This window comes from Carassius gibelio, chromosome A11 (assembly GCF_023724105.1).
Source record: "Carassius gibelio isolate Cgi1373 ecotype wild population from Czech Republic chromosome A11, carGib1.2-hapl.c, whole genome shotgun sequence".
NCBI classification, from domain to species: domain Eukaryota; kingdom Metazoa; phylum Chordata; class Actinopteri; order Cypriniformes; family Cyprinidae; genus Carassius; species Carassius gibelio.
In genome coordinates, this window is record NC_068381.1 from 6,261,750 (window position 1) to 6,270,047 (window position 8,298).

Here is an 8,298-nt window from a genome sequence, read left to right on the forward strand (position 1 = left end):
AAAACATTTCTTCTCATTATTATCAGTGTTGATAATTATGTGATTTTCTTAGGATACTTTGGTGAATAAAAAGTTCAAAACATTGTTCAAAAGCATTTACTTGAACTAGAAATCTTCAGTAACATATAAATGTCTTTACTGTTCCTTTTCATCAATTTAATGATTCCTAAAACTATTAATTAAAAAAAATTATTATAATAAATCACCAAACTTTTGAACTGTACCATACGTTTCACTTTCTCCTCAACAAGAGCGCACACACGCATGCACCAACCTAATTAAAACACTCTCCACACTCAACACATTGAACTACAATCATCTATGTTGACCCTAGACCCTGACTGTAACCACACGCCGACATAACAGATTTTGTCAGGGGAGCGGGTCTGGGCTCAGAGCCACACAGGAGGGGCATATAGTTCCTTCAGCATCTCTAACTGGGCCTCTCACGAAACACAATTTTTCTTAAATTCCTGAGCTGTTTTGTAAGCTAGAGATCAAAAATTGCGGTTCAAGGTCTATCTCAAGTGAGTGCGTTTATTATTAAAAATATCAAGCTAATATATGGAAATGGTTTTGACAGGGATAAGTTTTATTTAGCTATAAGCTATAGTTCACCCAAAAATATGAATTCTGTCATCATATATTATTGAGTGTTCATAAGTTATATATCAGTCTTTTCTCACACAAAGAAATTGTATGGCATTGGGAGACTTGGGATATAGTGCAAAAGTTTGATGGTGCTTTTATAGGACATAATGAGTTTCTTTCTTTTGCTCAACATAAAAGAAGATATTTTAAAGAATGTGCGCAACCAAACAGTTTCTGGAAGACACTGACTTTATTGACTTAATTGACTTAATTTTCTTCATACAGTGGAGGTCAATAGGGACTAGAAACTGTTTGGTTTTGCTTTTTCATGTTCAGCAAAAGAGAGAAACTCACACAGGTCTGGAGCAACTTGAGGGTGAGTTAATGATGACAGAGTTTTCATTTTTGGCCAAACTAAATGTAGTTCTATCTCATAGACACTGAATAACAAACAGCTGAAGGTAAAGTTTGGTCTGATAAAAATGCTTTGATGAGGATCAGATCAAGAATCAAACACGGGGAGCTATCGGCTAAACTTGTCAAAAATTCAAAGCTCCTTGTCAAAGTGATCATTGCTCGGGGAGTAACCCAAGTGGCTTTGTTTCAGGGCTGAGGTCACCTCTGGCCCCTTTAGGCAATTGTAAACCTTCTCTGTGACCCCTGGTGACCCCTGAACCAGTGGCAGTGGCTTTGACCACCACTCATCTGGGATGAATTACAGCATCTTCAAGCGGCACTCTGGGCCTTTGATAATGAGAGAAGAGAAGCTGAGTCTAATATCTAAGATTTACAGTATATAAGAGATGTATGTGCAGGATACAGTGATTTGTGCTTGAACTATTGCTTTATTATGAGAAGTGAGAATTATGAATGTGGCTCTTCTGGGGGTGAACGAGTGTTCTTGATAGGGAGGAGAGGGTGTGAGATTACATTAGCTTTCATGTGAAGGTCATGCTGTAAGTGTAATCCTCTCTCATAAAGCAATACAGCTCCTGCTTCTACTAATATTTTAAGCAAAAAGATATGCAATAGTAATGGTTCAAGAAGAAAAAACTAATTAGATTTACAATTTTTATGTCAGCACTACCACACTGACTGATCAATCAAATAAGATTTAAAAAAAAATTGTATGAATGAATAATTGTATTAAATTACAAATAAAACCTTTACCTGTCGAAAGAACCAGAATGTTTTGTTCTGATCTAGACTGGGTTGGCTCTATAGATATAAATGGATAGTTCACCCAAAAATCATGTCATCATTTACTCATTCTCGTATCGTTTCAAAACTGTATGATTCTTCTGTTGAACTCAAAATTAGATATTTAAAAAAAAAAATTCATGTACCCATACAATAAAAACAACACAGGTCTATGTATTTTCAATAAGGCTTATATTTTTAATGTCACTTTGACACTACAGTTAAAAAAGTTTGGGGTCAGTAAGATTTTTTGTTAACCTTTTATGCTCACCCATGCTGCATTTCTTTGATCTTAATAGTGTAAAAAAAGTAATAATGTGAAATATTATTGCTATTTAAAATAACTGTTTTCTGTTTTAATATATTTTAAAATGTCATTTATTTCCGCAATTGTAATGCTGATTTTACAGCCATTACTTCAGTGTCACATCATCCTTCAGAAATCATTCTATTATGTTGATTTGCTGCTCAAGAAACATTTCTTATTATTATCAGTGTTGAATATGGTTATGCCACTTAAAACCTGGATTCATTAATGAATAACTTGGTTCACAATTTGAGTTTCAAGTTGTGCTATATGCTAAAATCTGACCGCATCTTTAATATTACACAATCATATATAATAAGTCAATCTATGAAAGGAAAAGAAATAAAAAACACTGTGGTTAAAGGTCTCAGGTAGATTTAAGGGCCAGATGGGGTTTGGTCTGCCCCTGTATTTAGTTACCCTGTGGTGGTAATTCCTTTGTGTGAGTCTGCTGTACCTGAGCTTCTACACAGATGGCAGAATCGGCGGACAGGAAGCATACATACGTTTAATTTAAAGCCAAATGACCCCACACTTAACTGGATTTTTTCTCTGAACGATAATATTTGTGCTTTTGTATTAAGAGAAGTTTGACAGCGCTGAATGCTGACATTGCATGATGCTGCTTTTTCCATCCAGAGTTCACACAAACTGTTTACTGGACCTACAAAGAGTCTTCAGATGTTTTTGGAAGCTTGTAAATGGTCATAGTGGTGTGTTAGCCTAATGAGCCAGAGAGGAACCAGGTATCTGGCACAGTGCTGAAATACACTAATTGGCTTCTCAGATTGCATGGGAGCTACCTGATCTGCACCAGTGACCATCACTAACGTGCAAACACACACACATTCAGCACGATCTACAGATCAGAAAGGGTTACTTTGTAGTCACAAATACACATTCATGCACACTCGTACACTTACACACAGGTAGCATGATGCACATGCATATTTAATTAAATTAAATCACTGCAGCTACTATTTCATATCACCCAACCCTTCAAGTACAGGGTGTGTGAGTGAGTGTGTTGTTGAGATTACTCAGACCTTGGCGTGATGTCCACTTTGTTCTTCCCAGAATGAACGGGTTGCTTCAAGCCTTTTTTTTTTTTTTTTTTTTTGATAGATCTATAAAGTTATTCAAAACACACAACTCATGAATATTTCACAAGTACAGTCTTGAATGGGATTGGAAGCAATTTTTCACTTTTAAAATTGAAGTTCAGAAAAAATCTTAAGTCTCATTGCAATTTTACTTAATCTTTTTACTTAATATAAAAAATATTTAGATATTACATTATTATTATTATTATTATTATTACTATATGTAGTGAAATACATTTTTAAAAGATAATTTTATGCACATGCACATGAAAACACATGTATGTGTTTATATTATACATATTTAGTTAATTTATTGCTTTAAGTAAATGAATTAATTATAATAAGTAACTATAAAATAATAAAACATTATTTTAATATTATATATGTATACATACACACGGAGACACACACACACAAAATAATTACTAGCTTATCTGTCATTTTACTATATGTACATCCCTAATTAGCGCAATGTGTAAGATTTATGTAATCTCAATGTTGTTGGCGAAGAGCATCAATAGAAATAGAAATTAAAAATTAAAAAAATAAGTCAAAAAAGTGAAAAGTGAAAAGAAAACAGAGATAGAAATACAAAATGCTATTAAATAAATAAAATATAAAAACAGCCAGAAATGTTTGCATCAGTTAATAATAATAAAACTATTAAATCAATACCACCAAAAGCAGTCTCTCTTCTATTTGAATTAAACTTTTTTATTTTTAATAAGTAGCCTATAATAATAATAGTTTTACATGTGGTATTACCAAGACATCAAGTAAAAACAAATAATGAAAAAATAAACATAAATGTGAAGATAAACAAACTATAAATAATATAAAATAAAAAAAGAATAAAATAAACTGTAAAAAATTACGTAAAGATACAAATCTCATCACTGTTTGAAAAGAGGAAAAAAATGGTTTCCTTAAACCAGAACAAAGATGCTTCCTGTATATTTATTAAATGTGGGTCTGGAGTGAGCGCAACATTTGGAATTTTTTGTGAATGTCGAATCCCTAAACTCAATAATATAAAAAAAATATATTTATATTTGGCTGTTAATTTCTGATATCTCCTTTCGCAAAAAGTTGTGCAGCCCAGGCCTAAAATGCCACATATTTATGCCTGAGAAAATATCAGTATCATACAGAGTTTGGTGTAAGGTTAGCTCCACATGTTGCTGACGGGCGTCACATTTTTTCAGGTGACTCCGTTGACCTTTGAAGGCAGGCGGGTACAGCTTCACCCCAGGCCTCAGCAGCTCTAATGTGGCTTCCTGTAGGGAAACCGACCTTAGGAACGCAGGAGAAGCAGTTTCAGAGCTCGTCCTTCAGACAAGGAGGCTTTGTTGGGGCTTTAGAGAGTGAAGGGCCATTTCCTGCCTTCACAGGAAGAAGTCATATTGGAAACAGATTTGCTCTCCCATCATTGCCTGTGATCTAGACCTCTGTGCGAATCGCTTAATAGAGAGAGAATATAATAGGGAGGAAAAGGAGGTTTTGAAACCCATCCACTTTGTCTTTCCATTTCCTTCTCATTTAATTTTGTATCTGTTAGAAGGATCAACTCTTTCTACTTCCGTCAGCTCCTGTCCCAGTGCAAGATTTTCAAATATAAACACAAAACAGAGCCAAATATGGGAAACACCCAACTATGAGAGGAGCCAAGGGCTGCCCATGCAGGCTGAGTCTCATCAGCTCGGCTAATGTAAATAATACAGCCAGTTTAGAATCAGAGAAAGCCAAACCGGTGGGAGTGAAGATACAAATCCTTCCAGTGAATCTAGCCAGCCATCTATTGAGTATATATAAAACTGTCAAAGCAGAGCCAACTGACCCTGGCGTCAACCCAAACATACCAGTCCTGTTGCACTGCAGAACGCCTGAAACTTCAAGCACATACACATGCCATAAAAATACATCTGATCATGTTTAAATGAAGTGTGTGCATGTGTGTTTGTCAGGGTGGTTACATTAGCCGAGGATAGCTATAGTTATATAACCTGCAGATCAGAGGGATCTATGGCTTGATTGTACAACATCAGTGCTGAGAGGATAACTTTAGTTCCGTTGTATGATGTCTTGTTAATCATGGGATATTTGTTTGTGGAGCATTATATAAATGTATATTTATGGACACTGACAGCCAGCATTTCTATCCTATTCAGAGTTGCTTATTTTGATTTTTATCTAGTCAGCAGAAGTGCATGTCTATCTCTCAGTTGTGTAGTATGTCATTAGCATGATTGTTTTACATGCATCATTACCAAGAAAACTAATAAATTAAATAAATACAAAAAGAAAAGAAAAAATAATTAAATTAAAAATTGTATAAAAATAAATATTATTAAATAATGCTCAAAATTATTAAAGTACACACTGTTTAAAATATAATATTACCAAAGCATCAGTAAAATATTAATAATAATTATAATAAACAGTGACATGGACCATTACATGGTAGCATGGAGCTACTAAACTAAAATAAAGAAACAGGTAAAAAGCTTTGGATCAGTTTATAACAATAAAACTGTTGAATCTATACCACCAGACAGCACCATGCTCCACGTTTTTTAAAATGAAATCTATTATATGCCTACTTACTAAAAAAAAATACAAAACTGAAAAAAAGTGACTACAACTAAAACAAAGCAAAAACATTTAATTAAAATGGAATAAAAACACCTAGGCAATAAAGTTTTCATCAGTTATTAACAATTAAAGTATTAAATCAATTCCATCATACAACACCACTGTAAGGGGGACTTTTTAGATAGATCCAAGTGTAAGCTTTATTAACACAAAGGCGTAGTCGAACAGCCAAGATCCAGCAAACAAGGTAATCCAAAGCAGTGACAAAAGAGTAATCCAAACGAACAGGCAAGGGTCATAATCCAAGTGAGCAGTCCAAAGAAACAAACAGTGAAACAGGCCAAGGGCAATGTCAAATGAAAACACCTGATAGAGTCCGCAACAGCAAAAAATACTTTGCTGTGAATGAGTGCAATTTAAACATTCCTTCTCATTGGAAACAGCTGTAGGTGTAATCAATTCCTGGCATGGGGTGTTATGGGAGATCTAGTCAAATGTACAGTTTATAAATGGAGTGCCCTCTAGAGGATCTCATGGGCACTCCAGCTGGAGATCCTGACACACCACACTCTACTTTTTATTCAAATCTTAATTTTAGTCTACTTATATTTAAAAAAAAGTCACAGAAAATCAATGTGCTATTAAATCAATCAATTAATCAATCAACAAATAAATGCAGAAACATTTGCTTACTAATGAATGAATGATTAATAAAAAAAATAAATAAAAAAAATACACCAAAACCACCATACAGCACCACAATATCCATAAGAACATCTAAACGCAATCCAGTAGCATTCCCTATGGGAACTGTAGATGTGGTTTGCCGTGAAGATGACCCTGAGGGTCAGAGGAAGTGTGTCAGTGTAAGGACCCCCCACATTGAGGCAGGACCCCTGGACTGCCCTGTGTGCATTACTGTAGTGCTAAAGATGTCTTGTTGATCTTTTCCCTTTTGTAAGAATGTGGTATGTCTATGGGAGGTTAACAGATATTTCAAAGTGAATTTCACTCCTAAAAGAGAAGTCAGTTAGGAAGATATAAGGTCATTCCTTGAGCAAAGCATTGTGGGTATTTATAACATCATGAGCATTAAATCTGAACATTTTCTGGATTTAAATCAACCACATCATCCTTTGCTTGTGTTACATAAATAATGCATGTTAAAAGCCAGACGTCATCATGCATGAACTGTCTAGAGAACTTGAGAGTTATTTCTGAAATTCTAGTCCAATGCAAACATAGATGAAAGTCACTTCTCTGTCTCTTTTGTATACAGAAAAAAAATACTCTTAAAATACCAAATAATTTATTCATAACTTCATGTATTTAATGCATAATAGCCCCATAGTTTTGAGGCCACTATGAATCTACAAAATGTTCTTTGTAAAACATAATTCTATGAGGGAAAATACACAAAATAATATGATTTTTTTTTCAAAAGTTCAGAAACTCTAACAAATGATCCACAACAGCATTTGTTTTTAACTCATAGACTCTATTTGAATCAAACTTTCAGCTTTTCCATATACTTATTTTTGTAATTCTTATCTTTTGTCGAACAAAAATGTTGAACAGTGTTAAGACCAGTGCTTGAAGTGGGAAAAAAAAGAAATACCGGTACTCACTTAACCTGACTGTACACGCTACTATACGGATCCATGCAGAATAACTAAACCACTGACCAGCATAATCTAAACCACATTCAGCTGGAATTCATTATAAAACACTTGTGCTTTTAAGCCAGATACAGGCTGAAAATAATAATTTACTGCCATCTGGACACAAGTCACTATTCTCTCCGCCATCTCTGATGAAATTGTCCGTGTTTTCTCTGCATTAACGCTGTTTTGAACTTATTACTTATTACTAATGGATTCCCTTACTGGATCCATGAACTTTCCAGAAGTCTAACGGTTTCAAATGACCTCCTGTGTGGTTTGCTTTATAGTGTAATTTCTAGTCACCCAGATTCTGACACTTTGGCTCAGCACCGGTGTTGGGCAACATGTCAGAAGTGCTGGTACACATGAAAAGTGCCAGTATGCTAAAGACCAAAACATTGAAGTGCCGGTACTGCGTACCGGTGCGTACCGGCCCACTTCAAGCACTGGTTAAGACATCTGGAAAATTTCAAATGAGCCCATGGAAAGTTTTGTCATTCCAGAACTATGTTGTTAACTGTGAGTTCTGCTGAAAAAAGCTCCCTGCAGTAACTTGTGGAGGTGCAATTAGTTTAAAACAGACAAAAGAGCCAAAAGGACACAAGCTTAAAGTTTCCTTTCCGAGTCATTCTGACACAACCTGCATGACTGAGTAAGTCTGAAAACATCTAGACACAGCACACCAATCATTAAAGCAATTGAAAACTCTTTTGACTATTGGTCCCCTCAGCTAGTACACTTTGCCGTTCAAGGCTAATCTTCATTTCTTTGTTCACCTAAGCAAGTTAACTCGGTCTATTTCACCTTTCTTGCCGCTGTATTTTCACTTCCTCAAATGTTC